General features: G+C 44.3%; 1 protein-coding gene across 3 annotated transcripts in view; it reads right to left on the bottom strand.

Moving 5' to 3' along the window:
* Positions 1 to 13,468, bottom strand: part of AMOT (angiomotin) — a 142,432-nt gene extending 128,964 nt beyond the window's left edge. For all 3 annotated transcript variants that reach the window (XM_033945976.1, XM_033945977.1, XM_033945978.1), the window contains exon 1: positions 13,314 to 13,468. The gene's annotated coding sequence lies outside the window, so the exon portion shown is untranslated. The remainder of the gene's footprint in view (positions 1 to 13,313) is intronic.
* Positions 13,469 to 14,475: the final 1,007 nt, after the last annotated feature.

The following is a 14,475-nucleotide window of genomic DNA, read 5'->3' as shown; positions in this document are numbered from 1 at the left end:
GGTAGATGTTCACAGAAAGCTAAAAAGTATTCCACTCTCGGATCTCACCAGTATTTGCCCAGTTAGACAAACATTCTCCAAAAGCCCCAGGGCGCTACTTGACCGATCAAGAGAGAAAGTTATCTTCTTTGACTCTCGCACATTCCTCAAGTAAATTAATCACAAATCATCAGATGATACAATAATATTTTCCGCCACCCAGAAGACACACCCCATGACTCTGAAGCCACTCTCTTATAATTGCAAAACTAATAAAGTGTGTTTCTGGCTTCTCTATCAACATGGCCTGTATATACTTGCACTAAATTACTTCTTAATTAAGACAGTAATCAGTGAGGTATTAAGTGGGTGAGAGCAGGTTCAACAGCTATATCATACCAAGAAATATAAATAAACCTGAACTATTTTCTTTGTAAAGATAGATCACTGGCATGTTCCAGGCATGAAATCCAGTCAATTTTCATAGAAATTTATGAGGGTTTTACCCATCTGAACTCCCCCCCCCTCCGCCCAAAACTCAAAAGGGGGTTCTTTTTTGTTTCCCAAACCACTTTAACTCATCATTGACTCTCTCACACCCATCGTGATTGTTCTATAAGGTTTCCAAGCCTGATCATGTTAGATCTAACATCAGATTCTGATCTCGTAAACCATCTCTTATTAGGACTTTTTGAAATAGAAATCAGAGGCCTGGCCCTGCGTTGGTTTTCCTGCCACCTAGAAGTCACATTGTTCCATGTCCACTTTGGTCAGGGAACTTCACTTAATCACAAACAGCAACATGGGTCCCACATGGCTCCATAATATCATTTTTAACATTTTCAAGGCCCACTTGTTACCCTAGTATAGATTCCTAGAGAATAACAAAGGGACAAATTTTTCCCCTTCCTCACGGGAGATCATTTTCCTGTTCGATCCTGGCGAGTTCTTTTCCTGTCCCTGCCCCATCCCTAAGCTCCGTCCTCATCTGCACAAGCCTCAAACCCTTTAAAATCCTAAGTAGCAACATTCTAGAGCTCAGATTGTGATGTCATAATGCCTCATTCCACCAATGCCTAAGCTCCGTCCTCATCTGCACAAGCCTCAAACCCTTTAAAATCCTAAGTAGCAACATTCTAGAGCTCAGATTGTGATGTCATAATGCCTCATTCCACCAATGCCTAAGCTCCATCCTCATCAGCACCCTACTTCTATTTCCATAGTGTGGTTAATGTTTTACACATTGTTCTTTTTGTGCAGGAACTTAAAGTCGTTTGCTCATCCTTGTGTTTTTCCCTCTTCTTCTGAACTACTTAAGGGCAACGTAATTGTGTGAAATGTGTTTTATCACTCATTATATGATACAACCCTTATTGTAAGCCCTGGCAGGCATATTCATATTTTAAATGTGCTATTTAAAGTATGAACCCCTCGGACACTGCTTCTGCAAAGGGCAATCGAGCTAATATGGAAATAAGCTGGAGTGTAAAGCGCACATGTACCGGTACTTTCACTTTGAGAACTGGTGCAAAGTCCGAGGATTAAACACACCTGCCTTCAGTCTTTAGCCCAATGCAAACAGATTTTTGGCAAGCCTTCAGCTTTTGAACTTGACTCTGGTGAACAGCAGAATTTGCGATATCTATCAAAATGCACCAGATGTCCAAATACTAGGGCCGGCCTTATGTCCCCATTTTAAAAGTGCAGGTACTCTGGCAGCCCACACAGAGCCCCGACCTCCATCTTTATCTGTCACTCACCCCCCGCCCCGCCCCCACTCCCTTTCACAAAGGGCCAATTGTTCTAAAGGCTTTTTCCCATTGTGTCTAGAAGTTCTTAGCACATCTGGCCAAGATACTTCGAAAAACTCCTCCAGGCTAAGACAGCTATCTTGGCTCATCCTTCACCATCTGCCCCTGCCCCTCATTCCTCTTTGTCTAGGGCAGGGGTAGGAAATTCCAGTCCTCGAAAGCCGGAGCCAGGTCAGGATATCCACCATGAATATGTACGAGATGGATTTGCATGCACTGCCTCCTTGAGATCCAAATATATCTCATGCATATTTTATTGTGGATATCCTGAAAACCTGACCTGGCTCCGGCTCTCGAGGACTGGAATTGCCTACCCCTGGTCTAGGGCAGGGATCTCAAAGTCCCTCCTTGAGGGCCGCAATCCAGTCGGGTTTTCAGGATTTCCCCAATGAATATGCATTGAAAGCAGTGCATGCACATAGATCTCATGCATATTCATTGGGGAAATCCTGAAAACCCGACTGGATTGCGGCCCTCAAGGAGGGACTTTGAGACCCCTGGTCTAGGGTTACCATATGGCTCCAGGAAAAGAAGTCACTGTCACAAACCAAAGCTATCGGCATAAATATTTTCTTTATATATTTCTTACAAGATACTGTATACTCAAATTTATGTTCAAAAAAAGTGCTCAGAGAAAATGGTGGATGCCAAGAGACCAAAATATGGGTCAAGTCCTCAAGTCAATATCTCATGTTCTCAATCATTGCACCTCGAGTCATTTCCCGTATATGAAAACTATTCAAAATATTTCAGTAGTTCAATAAATTCCCTGATCTTGAAGGAAGACTATTTAATGCCCCTCTGAGAGATCTGGGTTCCGACACATTTCATAAAATCTGTTTGCTTCAGACAACCCGTCGAAGAAAATGTATCCTGAATACCGGAATGGTCTCTGCTTTAATGTTAACGGTCTATAAGAAAAATTAATAAGTGGTTAAACCAAAATAATCAGAAATTAAGCAGAGTACATAAATTTAAAATCAGGATTATACATAAAGGGTCCTTTTGCTAAGGTGCGTTTACTAAAAGGACCCCAAAATAAATAATAATGAATGCCGATGAAAAATATCTACAAACGCTTAGCCTATGACCTATCAATTTGCAAATTTAGTTATTTTCAAAATCAGAAGATAAGAACATTGTGCTAAGACTAAACACTTTAGAACAGAGACCTAACCAGCCCGTTATTTTCTAACCCCAGATGCTAAGGTCCACCTTGGGGGTTAGCACCCAAGAAAAGGATCTGGATATCATTGTAGACAATACGATGAAACCTTCTGCCCAATGTGCGGTGGCGGCTGAAAAAGTAAACAGGATGCTGGGAATTATTAAAAAAGGGATGGTTATCAAGACTAAAAATGTTATTATGCATCTGTATTGCTCCATGGTGCGGCCTCAACCGGAGTACTGCATTCAATTCTGGTCTCCTTATCTCAAGAAAGATATAGCGGCGCTAGAAAAGGTTCAAAGAAGAGCGACCGAGATGGTAAAGGGGATGGAACTCCTCTCGTATGAGGAAAGACTAAAATGGTTAAGGCTCTTCAGCTTGGAAAAGAGATAGCTAGGGGGAGATATGATTGAAGTCTACAAAATGCTGAGTGGAGTAGAAAGGGTACAAATGGATCGATTTTTCACTCCGTCAAAAATGACAAAGACTAGGGGACATTCGATGAAGTTACAGGGAAATACTTTCAAAACCAATAGGAGGAAATATTTTTCACTCAGAGAATAGTTAAGCTCTGGAATGTTTTGCCAGAGGATGTGATAAGAGCGGATAGCGTAGCTGGTTTTCAGAAAGGTTTGGACAAGTTCCTGGAGGAAAAGTCCATAGTCTGTTATTGAGACAGACATGGGGGAAGCCACTGCTTGGATCCACGAAAAAGGTTAATCAAAAAAGCCAAAAACTAAAGGGTCATAATATTAATTGACCAATATAGTTTAGTCTACATGAAGGAAAATGATCTCAGATATGCCACTCCTGCGGATTATATTGTTATAGCCCACATATGGATTAGTGGCGTGGTTTTCTTTCATTGATCTATAAAACCTTCATGGTAAACATATGACTATTTTTGTCAAAATTATAAATATCTAACCATTACTCTTGTTGTATGAATATCTATCTTATACAATGATTTTATATTTTAAATAGTATTTTATATTTTATATTTTTTATAAAATTTCTTTTTCTATGTGCAAATTTTGCAAAAAATGTTTAAGGAAAGTGCAAACAAGCATAAATCTGTTTGTGCAAATAGGCAATTTTTATAACTGTGCAGTTATAAAAATTGCCTATTTGCACAAACAGATTTATGCTTGTTTGCACTTTCCTTAAACATTTTTTGCAAAATTTGCACATAGAAAAAGAAATTTTATAAAAAATATAAAATACTATTTAAAATATAAAATCATTGTATAAGATAGATATTCATACAACAAGAGTTTTCGTGGATCTTTTTAGTTTTGGTTAATTTAGTTCTCTATTTTTTCACTTGGAAGCCACTGCTTGCCCTGGATCGGTAGAATGGAATGTTGTTACTCTTTGGGGTTCGGGAATCTTTTGTTACTCTTTGGGATTCCAGAATCTTGCTATTCATTAGGATTCTGAATGGAATGTTGCTACTCCTTGGGTTTTGACCAGGTACTAGTGACCTGGATTGGCCACCGTGAGAACGGGCTACTGGGCTTGATGGACCCAGTAAGCCTATTCTTATGTACGTTAGTCTGAGCTCCATGGCATAGGGCAGGATGAACTTCTGCCTTCGAACGTTTCCATGCATCCGGCAGAGGCACACAGCATGAGATTGTACAATGTCATGCCACTGCCAACTCTGGTGCAGGTGAGTTCATGGGTGTGGCACCCGGCAGGTGCATGGGAAATACAGCAGCGATGCTCATCGTCATACCAGAAGGACTGAGTCACTTCACAGACACAGACAGAAAGGTGCACCTAAACTTCCCTCTGTCAAACAATTAAAACAAAGGCAGGTAATGCGATCAATAGCAGCCAGCCCTAAAGCTCACAGAGACTGGAATCTGCTCTGCTCTCCAGTTTCACGTTTTGCAGGGAGTGAACAGGACTGTCCAAGTATCACCCAGATTTGGGACAGAAGTCTTAAGGGCCGGATTCTCAAAATTTACCGTGTCTTTACGGTATAACAATTTTTATTGGTTTTCAGAACAAAGTACAAACAGGCACTCAGGCTTGGCCCAAAACAGAAACAAGGCCCAAACTAGATCAGGACAAAAACTGAAATACAACAGCCTAAACCCCCCACCCCTCTCCCCCCTCCTGAAGCAGGAAGGAGCTCCAGGATACAACACAAGGAAACAAAAGGGTACAACAGCAAAATAATGGACCAGGTACAGATCATATCCAAACAAAGCAGAAATTCACAAAGGTGCCCTGTGACAACAAAGCTAATAGGATAAGGGAAAAACCCAATACCGCAATAAACCTAACTATAATATTCCCCCCACCCCTTTCCCACCAAAAACAAAACCCCTCGTGCCCTCGTCCACCCCACCCGCGCAATGCCAAATTTAGGAAAGGGGATTTAGGACCTCACTGCGTGCCCTAGGCACAAGGGACTGAATGGAGGGGTCCCATATCTGATGGAATAGTCATTTACGTTTATAGCTGGTAGAGGTTACTCTCCACTCCCAAAGCAAAAGTGTATGACGTCTGTTTCTCCAAGCCCAAAAGGAGCCGCCGCAGTGGTCCACACCGACAGGATAATCTTTTTCCCCAAGACTCCAACCCTCCGCATAAACAGCCGCTGCCCTCGAAAAGGAAGCTGATAAAGCACCGATCTTCCAAACCGCTTAACCTTGGGGCACAACCAAAAGGCATGAACAAACGAATGGACACGATGAGTACATTTCTGACAATCGGGTGATGGTATAAACCCTGATAGATGAAGCTGGTTCTGTGCAAACTAGGCCCGATGGAGCGCCCGATACTGACACTCTCGCAAGTCTGCCTTTCCCAGAATGCTCGGGATCCGTCTAATCAAAGCTTCCAAATCCAACAAAGCTGGGGGGAATACCCAAATCAGTACACCACCTCTCCTGTAAAACAGCCCGACTAGGGGGCTGAAATAAGACTCCAAAGGGTGCTGTGCAACCCAGAAACGGTGAAGCCATCCTCCAAGTAAGGTTGCAAATGTATTACAATGAGGTCATAAATATTAAAATGGTAGTAAAATGAACTCAATAATATTTAAACGAGCACTCCGGCCGAATCGCCATCATTGCCAGGTGATTCTCCAAGCGCAGCGCCAGCTTTTGATGGCCAAAAATTGCCAGGTGGTCCGGAGGTGCTGGTACTGTGAAAAGTGTGTCTCAGGCGTGTGTTTCTGGCTGTGGCTCTTGATAAAAAAAAAAAAAAATTTAAGGCACCATTCACCTAAATTATAGTAGTATACTTGTATAATAGTTTCGGGGAAAAAAAAGATCCCGAAAGCACGCATCTCGGGCGTGTGTACTAAAAGTGTGACTAATGCATGCTTGTTGAAAGCAGACACTGAACCTCCCCTCCCTTCCTATAGCGCTGGATTGACACAAATGCCACATGTGAATCGGGTCTATGACGTGTGCATATATTGCGCTCCAATAAGGCACGCCCACGATATATGTGCCTACGGCGGAGCTTTTTCCTGGCACTTTTACATCTCTTTCCGTGGCCTATTCTGCGCATGTGCCAATCATTATCACCAGCGACTCGTGTAAATTTGCCAACCCTCATTTGCATGCATCTTTTTTGAAATCGTTACATTTATGGCCGCAACAGCGGCCTGTCGGATTTTACCGGCGCTATTAGAGAATTCGGCCCCAAGTTCCGTACCCAATCCACCCCAATGGGAAAAGACTGAGGAGGGATGGAAGAAAAAAACCACAGTCGGAACACAGCTAAACGGGCCAGTCACCTGAGTCACTGGGGAAAGTGATCAAAGGACAACTGTTCCTCTGATCCCTCCCCAAACATAATTTATTTATTAATTTATTTATTTATTCCATTTTCTATACCGTTCTCCCAGGAGAGCTCAGAACGGTTTACATGAGTTTATTCATGTGCTGAAGCATTTTCCCCTGTCTGTCCTGGTGGGCTCACAATCTATCTAATGTACCTAGGGCAATGGGGGGATTAAGTGACTTGCCCAGGGTCACAAGGAGCAGAATGGGGTTTGAACCCACAACCTCAGGGTGCTGAGGCTGTAGCTTTAACCACTGCACCAAATATAATAAAAGTGAGCCAAGTATAGGACAATCAAGCCATTGTGACATCACTGATGAGGTTGGATCTTATTGGTGGAATGAGGCATTATGACATCACAATCTCAGCTCTGGTTACCACACAGAAACTTTTCTCATTATACCATTGCTCAGAACAGTTTTACATGAATTTATTCAGGTCCTCAAGCATTTTTCCTCTGTCCCGGTGGGCTATCTAATGTACCTGGGGCAAGGGGGGGATTAAGCGAGTTGCCCAGGGTCAAAAGGAGCAGCATGGGTTTGAACCCACAACCCCAGGGTGCTGAGGCCGTAGCTTTAACCACTGCGCCACACAATCCCTGTCCCCCTCTGTAGGAAAACACCGGAGCAGCTCATCCCTTTTACCGGCTAACTTGGGCCTGTATGCTCTTGTTTGCATAACACCAAATCCTCACTCGGAAACATATCCAAGAAATTATCCAGCTAGTCTTTATCAGCTTCCTAACTCCACCTGCCTCCCAATATCCCATCAGAAACAAAAAAAAAGGATGATGTCTCAGAGCAAGCAAGCAGAAAAGCAAATGCCAAGGTGTGTGTGTGGGGGGGGAGGGAAGCGCTTGGCACACAGTAACCCCAAAGCGTTTCTATGCTGGTGGAAGTCCCTTTGGACCTCCAATCTCCCTTCTCGAGGGCTTCCAGGCCTTTCCTCTTCAATTGCGTAGAGAGCAACAGTTCCCGGCCCTGCTTTGGGATGACTCCCGAAGGATTACGAAGGCCGAGCTATGTTTGCCTGCTCAGTTTCTCACCAAAGTCGGTCATTAGCCAACAGATGTCACCAGCCCGAGCTGAACAATACATTTTTTGCAAGTGTATAGGTAGTTCCAGCTCGCAAGCGAAGCTTTCGCCACAAAGGCAGACAGAATGAACTAGCGTCTCTTTAAGAACAATAAAACATCTGCTCTCTAAAGTGCAAATCATCAGAGGGAGTCTCTCCTCCGTGTTCGGGGTTCAGCGCTGCGTATGCCTGGCAGCACCACAGTGGGCAAAAGCGTGCGATGAAAGAGGAATTTTCTGGCCAGTCCTGACCCAGCACTAAACACTGCATCACAGGACAATTATATGGAGTCCCTCGTGCAACAAGGATCAGCAGAGGTTAAATGAGCCCGGGGATGAAGAAAAATGACTTCTGCAATTAAAACCCTCCCCTCCCCACCCCCACCAGCTACAGGAGCTGTAACACCGAGGCTGAGATTCAGACGGGAAGTCCCTGCAGCTTTCCTTTGTTTATTATATTCCGATTTATGGGATTTTGATATGTCACGTGGTTAAGAGCATAAGAATATAAGAATAGCCTTACTGGGTCAGACCAATGGTCCATCAATCCCAGTAGCCCGTTCTCACGGTGGCCAATCCAGATCACTAATACCTGGCAAAACCCCAAAGAGTAGCAACATTCCATGTGGAATCCCAAGGAGTAGCAACATTCCATTCAGAATCCTAAAGAATAGCAAGATTCCCGAATCCCAAAGAGTAACAAAAGATTCCTGAACCCCAAAGAGTAGCAACATTCCATGTGGAATCCCAAGGAGTAGCAACATTCCATTCAGAATCCTAAAGAATAGCAAGATTCCCGAATCCCAAAGAGTAACAAAAGATTCCGGAACCTCAAAGAGTAGCAACATTCCATGCTACCGATCCAGGCCAAGCAGTGGCTTCCCCATGTCTTTCTCAATAACAGACTATGGACTTTTCCTCCAGGAATTTGTCCAATCCTTTCTTAAAACCCGCTACGCTATCTGCTCTTACCACAACCTCTGGCAACGCGTTCCAGAGCTTAACTATTCTCTGAGTGGAAAAGAAAAAATCCTCCTATTGGTTTTAAAAGTATTTCCCTGTAACTTCGTTGAGTGTCCCCTAGTCTGTCATTTTTGACAGAGTGAAAAATCGATCCACTTCTACCCGTTCTACTCCACTCAGGATTTTGTAGACGTCCATCCTATCTCCCCTCAACCGTCTCTTTTCCAAGCTGAAGAGCCCTAATCTAACCACAATGAACTCTGGGGAAACAAATAATCTAAATTATTATAAATTATTGTGTGAATCACCAACAGGAGTCAACTCTATTGCTCTATTAACCCCGGATATAAACCAGCACAGAAACCATAATATGATTTCAGCCACACACCATCGTGTGTGCAAGTAAATTACCCGACAAAAATAATATACTAGTGATCAAAACGATTTCAAACATATATGTTAATAACATTATGGGCTCCTTTTACGAAGCTACGTTAGCGGCTTTAGCGAACGCGACTTTTAATCACGCGCCACTCCCGCGCTAGCCGAAAAACTACCGCCTGCTCAAGAGGAGGCAGTAGCGGCTAACGTAAAAGGAGCCCTATATTTTCTGCCAGAGTTCAGAGTGTTAGCCCCCCCCTCGGTGGCCAGCCAGGATATGAATCAACAGCAGCATCAATAATAATAATAATAATTTAGTCTTGTATACCGCCAAAGCCATAATAGTTCGAGGCGGTTTACAATGAGAAGTACTGGACAATCAGTGGAAAAAATATAATACAAATCATCAGAAATACATACAAGATAAAAGGATAAAAGATTAAAAACAGTGAATCAGGTTACAAATTGATCAAACAACTATGTTTTTACTAATTTTCTAAAAGTAAAATAAGATGGAGCAGGCATAATAATATTACCCAACCAGTCATTCAATTTATCTGCCCGAAATGCAAGAGTTCTATCCAGCACTTACTGTTGGGTAAGCGAACATATGGATTCTGCGTGTAGGCCTGTTAAAACGGTCTAGAAAAAAGTGAGAGACCAGGTACGCAGGAGCCATAACCAATAAAGAACTTAGCTTGCGAGTGTAATCCATTTGCCATTCAATTGGGAGGAACTGCCGTACAGCGAAAGATTAGAGAAACTAGGCCTCTTCTCCCTTGAACAGAAGAGATTGAGAGGGGACATGATCGAAACATTCAAGGTACTGAAGGGAATAGGCTTAGTAGATAAAGACAGGTTGTTCACCCTCTCCAAGGTAGGGAGAATGAGAGGGCACTCTCTAAAGTTGAAAGGGGATAGATTCCGTACAAACGTAAGGAAGTTCTTCTTCACCCAGAGAGTGGTAGAAAACTGGAACGCTCTTCCAGAGGCTGTTATAGGGGAAACACCCTCCAGGGACTCAAGACAAAGTAGATAAAGACAGGTTGTTCACCCTCTCCAAGGTAGAGAGAACGAGAGGGCACTCTAAAGTTAAAAGGGGATAGATTCCGTACAAACGTAAGGAAGTTCTTCTTCACCCAGAGAGTGGTAGAAAACTGGAAATCTCTTCCAGAATCTGTCATAGGGAAAACACCCTCCAGGGATTCAAGACAAAATTAGACAAGTTCCTGCTGAACAACGACGTACGCCGATAGGGCTAGTTTCAGTTAGGGCGCTAGTCTTTGACTGGAGGGCCGCCGTGTGAGCGGACTGCTGGGCACGATGGACCACTGGTCTGACCCAGCAGCGACAATTCTTATGTTCTTATCAAGTTTTGTATATTGTGGTTATCTCCCTCCCATTCAAAAACACTTATAATTTGGTTCGACCGTGCTTGGTTTCAGGGCACCATTGCCCCTTCCTCACGAACTGGCAGCAGCGAAAATCACAAGAATAAAAGAACGCCCAAAAATCCATTGTTGCTCGTTACTGGCTTAAGAGGTGGCATAACTCTGGTAGGGTTGACAGCATCATCTGCACAGGACCGGGCAGGGTCCCCTCAAACCTTTTAGGCCCTAGAAATAAGTCTAGTTTTCCTAAGCCCAGCCTAGTCTTGCTAGTCTAACTAAGCAAATGGGGTTATCTTGGATCAAAACTTGTCAATGAATATTCATACTGATGCCCTGGTCTGGAAAGGTTTTTTTATACCTTGTGGAAACTGCGAACAATTAGACCATATTTTGAAACTTCTCCTTTTAGATTATTGGGGCAATCCTTAGTCTCAAGTACTCTGGATTATTGCATTTATTCTGAAGGTTATCAAAAGAATCTTTATAGATGGCTTATCATTCAAAATACTGCTGTTTGATTGATCTTCAGTTTTAAAAAGTCAGACCAAGTCACAACTTATTATCATAAAGTAAATTGGCTCCCAATGGAGGCAAGAGTGATATGCAAATTTGGATGTACAGTATATGCTATAAAGCAGGGGTGTCCAACCTTTTGGCTTCCCTGGCCCGCATTGGCCGAAAAAATGTTTCTGGGGACGCGCAACAAGACGGTAAACACCCAGGGGGCAGCAGAGGAAAACACTGCATCGCCCTCGACTGGGGCCGCAGATTGGACACCCCTGATATAACGTGTTACATGGTCTTGCACCTACTTATCTCGTGAATCACAGATAGATAGACTAAAAACTGACAAATCCCCAGGCCCAGACAGAATCCACCCGAGAATACCAAAAGAACTTAGAGACGAAATAGCGGAGTTACTGCATCAGATTTGCAACCTATCCTTGAAAACAGGGGTAATCCCGGAAGACTGGAGGCTAGCGAATGTTACACCTATCTTCAAGAAGGGATCCAGAGGCGACCCGGGGAATTATAGACCAGTCAGCTTAACCTCAGTTCCGGGGAAGATGGCCGAATCATTAATCAAGGACAGTATCAATGAGCATATAGAAAAAAAATAGGCTGATGAAAACAAGCCAGCATGGTTTCTGTACTGCTAATTCAAGATGATCACAGCAAGCTTTTCTCGGTTCAGGCTGCACTTGATAGTCAATTCTGCTTATCAGCATTTTAGGAAATTGTTGAAGACCTATTTATTTGTAAAATTTCTGGAAGTCTAATGTACTTTATTTTTTTCTTAACAGCATAGAATTTCAAGACTATGCAGTATATAAATACATTTTTATGCTATGTTAGGACAACAGTTGACATATTTTGTGCACGATGGTTGCAGAAATCAGAATACTTATTAAGTAGACCACAGTCCAATTAATCAGAACAAGCTAAATTCTGGATCCGATTGGAGCTGACAGTTGAAATTTTAACGCTGGTTCAAATAATGAAACCTCTACAGCTCTCCTCCAAAGACCTTCAATGCACAAAACGCTCAGGAATGCCGATAAAGTGGCTCCAGAATTTCCTGTCCTGCAAAGGATCCTGGTTCATGGGGGGAGTGGATCGTAGGAATAGGGATGGGGACAGGGGTTCCATGCCACCCTGGAATAAAGAGTATGACAGGAAGTCCCCCCCCCCCCCAATATGACAACTACAGGAAGACTGCAAAAAAATATATATATATATTTTTTTAAATAAAAAAAACAAGAAAATAAAAAATCCAGGGAGTAGGAAGTGGGTCAGCTGACCCAAACTGACTTTATTCATTTTAATAAAGGTGTCACTGATATTAAACAGGAACAGCTAAAAGACTCCAGTTTTTTCCAAGAAGGGGGGGGGAAGCAGCCCCTTTCCCAGCTCCTGTCCTCTCTCCTCTGTTCAGAAGACTAGAATTTCATGAAACGTGTGAAAGTCTGACCAAAAAAAAAAGAGAGAGAGAGAGAGACTTTCCATCTGAGCAGGAAGTTTCCATGGAGATTGGAAAGCACAATGGGAAATCTTTCAATCAGACTTAAAAGGCCTCCCCTGAGAAGAAGAAAAAAAAAAGAGAGAGAGATATGAACAAGGATGGAAAAAAAAAGGGGGGGGGGAGGCCAAGGAACCTGCTGAATGGCGAGATGCCCTTCAAAGAGGGAAAGGGAGAAAGAGCAAATGCCAGGAACAATGCTCCCTTCCCAAAACTGAGGATCTGGAATTCCAGGCATGCCAAAAGGGATGGCTGAGGCCAGCGTTCAAGCATCACAATTAGCCATGCTCGGCTCCCGAGCGGCATCTGCGGATGGAGCCCAGAGAACGGGGTATTCAGGAAAAAAAGGGGGGGGGACTGCACGAAGCAAAAGGTGTTAAGGTCCGCTTTGAAATGTAACATTCTACAAGACCTCAGGCAAACACGCATGAAACTGTCAGCAAGATGCTAGCAGGGGGGGGGGAGATAAAATTATACAAATCCAGAGGGCTCTCTGCACCAGGAACTGGTAATAGCTGGGGGGGGGGGGAGAGAATTATGCAAATCCAGAGAGCTCTCTGCACCAGGAACTGATAATAGTTGGGGGGGGGGAGAGAATTATGCAAATCCAGAGGGCTCTCTACACCAGGAACTGGCAATTGCGATCTCCAAGTGACCTCAGTCACAAAGCAACGGGGCTAGCCAGGGTGGCCACCGACCCCCCAATTCCCACACACTTACCGGCACTTCCAGCGATCCGGGAGCAGCTGGGTAGTAAGGACGGGGGACAAAGGAGGAAGAGAAGCCACCTGAGGTCCCCTCCACCCCCAAGATCTCCTTCTCACTTCTCCACCAGTCGGATCTCCAGCCCCCGGAGCCCTCCTCCCTCCCCCGATCCCTTACCACCACTCCTCCCCTGCTCTTCTCTCCTCCTGCTATGAAAGGAATGCAGGAAGCAGCGCTCCTCCCTCCTCCCCCAGCCGGCCTAGGGGGTCCCGAGGACTGAAGCGGCGCCGCAGCTCTCCTCCCCCTCCAGCTCCCCCTCCTCAAACTTCCCGTCGCAGCGATCCTGGCCAGGTTCGCGGGGCGGGGGCAGACGGGACTCGAAACCCCGCCCCTCCGCGGCCTCGATTGGCGAGGCCTGTGCCCTCCCCCGATTCCCATTGGTGCCGGCGCGCCTCACTCGTTCGACCCTGCAGAAGGCAGCCGCCCTTCGGCTCGCCGCTAGAGGGCGTCGAGCGTGCGGAAGGCGCGTGTCATACGAGCGCGCTAACCTAAGCGGCCCAACGTGCGCAATCTTTGCGAAAAGGAGGAGACGCGTCTGTCTGTGCCCGATGCAGCTGTATTCATCAGAGCCCTCACAAGACTGACTCTCTCCTGGACCCCCTTATGTCGCTCTTGCTCTTATTTTACGTTTTATTCGGGGGGGGGGTCCAAAATATGTTTGATCTTTGGGCTCCTTTTACTTAAGGTGCGCTAGTGTTTGTAGCGCACGCAGAAAATTACTGCGCACTACACCGCACACTACGCTTCTAGAACTAACGCCAGCTCAAAGCTAGTGTTAAGGTATAACGCACGTGCTATTCCACACGTTAAAGCCCTAGCGCACCTTAGTAAAAGGAGCCCTTAATTTATAACATTTTATTGAAGAGATCAAGTAAATATGCAATAATATAATACAAAGAGATATTCATTACAATTAGATTCACAATTATGATATTTCCATACATATTTCTATCATTCCTCCAAAATATATTTCCACATGACCTATTTCATCCCACCCTTACACCCCCAAATGCTCTATCTCAAATGACAAGTATGCACGGAAGATGCTCTCTTTGTGATTTTCATCCTCTGAAGCCTGTTTAGCCGTCTGCACTGTTTCGCACTTTACACGTATCCA

Source organism: Geotrypetes seraphini, chromosome 5 (assembly GCF_902459505.1).
Source record: "Geotrypetes seraphini chromosome 5, aGeoSer1.1, whole genome shotgun sequence".
Classification (NCBI taxonomy): Eukaryota; Metazoa; Chordata; class Amphibia; order Gymnophiona; family Dermophiidae; genus Geotrypetes; species Geotrypetes seraphini.
This window is presented reverse-complemented; position numbering and strand designations above follow the sequence as displayed.